This window comes from Alexandromys fortis, unplaced genomic scaffold, assembly GCF_014885135.2.
Source record: "Alexandromys fortis isolate MF-2015 unplaced genomic scaffold, M_Fortis_MF-2015_v1.1 scaffold_453, whole genome shotgun sequence".
In the NCBI taxonomy this organism is placed as follows: domain Eukaryota; kingdom Metazoa; phylum Chordata; class Mammalia; order Rodentia; family Cricetidae; genus Alexandromys; species Alexandromys fortis.
The window spans coordinates 94,972-96,469 of NW_026068464.1; positions in this window are offsets into that span (position 1 = coordinate 94,972).

Sequence of the window (1,498 nt, forward strand, 5' to 3'; positions counted from 1 at the left end):
TCTTTTTTTTTTTTTTTGATTTTCGAGACAGGGTTTCTCCATAGCTTTTTTTGGTTCCTGTCCTAGAACTAGCTCTTCTAGACCAGGCTGGCCTCGAACTCACAGAGATTCGCCTACCTCTGCCTCCTGAGTGCTGGGATTAAAAGCGTGTGCCACCACTGCCTGGCTTCTTTGCATTTCTTATGAACTGTTTTGCCCATGTAATGTTTAACCTGTGACAAGAATAAAGAATCATTTTTTGTGTGTAAAATTTACAATAAAAGACTAAGGTTTGAAGCTCGGGGTAGAAGAAGAACTTGCCTTGCAGCTAATAGCCTGTCAGCTTGCATCAGAATCCTGAGTTTGTGTAATCATTTTGCCTTCCAGACATCCCACATTTGAGACCCACTTCTCGACTGAGGCTGGTCCCAGGCACCTTGGTGCATTTTTATATTCACTGGTGATTTCTATTGTGCATTACTTACCTACACAGCATTGTAATTTCCCTTTTGCATTTTCCCCACCCATAATTTGGACAAGCAGTTTCTTCAAGCTAGGCAGACAACAATCCTTCCATCAAGAATTCTTACCACCAAGATGAGCTTTGATTAAGATAATCAGTCATTTGAGACAAAAGTCTGCACAAATCTTTCACAAGGCACTTTAATGTGCAATGGTCTCTAAATTTCAAAACCAGAAGAAAACCCTCTAAGGGAAAGCCACAAGTTAATCACAAAGAGAACCAGGAAAGAGTCAGTGATGGCTAGGTGGGTGGAGAGACAGAACTTACTCCTCTTAATTTGTCCCTTTGCCTCCATATGAAGAGAATGAGAGAATGGTATGGCATGTATTGCATGTTCATTCTATCTCTCTCTCAGAAACATATATGTGTGTGTATACAAACATACCTTTATATTTATAAATATATTATAGAATATCAATATATCAGTGAATATATTTATATATTTCTGCTCTCTCTAAATAATTCAATAGGTATTATTATTTCAAATACTTATCAGTAGCTCTTCACACATTCACTATATGAAAGTTTATTTTAGGCCGAGCAGTGGTGGCACACGCCTTTAATCCCAGCACTTGGGAGGCAGAGGCACGCGGATCTCTGTGAGTTCAAGACCAGCCTGGTCTACAAGAGCTAGTTCCAGGACAGGCTCCAAAACCACAGAGAAACCCTATCTCAAAAAACAAAAACAAAAACAAAAACAAAAAAAACAACAACAAAAAGTTTATTTTAAAATGTCAGAATAGAGAAATAAGTAATGTTTATGATAATGAAAAAAATTATAGACAGCTCAAAACTGTAATTCCAATTCCAGAGGACCTGACACTCTCACAGAAGCATACATGAAGGCAAAACACCAATGCATATAAAATAATAAAAAATAATTAAATTTTTGTAGGAGCCAGTTGGGGCAGGAGCACCACAAGAAATCCCACAGAACTAACTAACCTGGGATCATAGTGGCTCACAGAGACTGAACCACCATCAAGAGAGCATGCA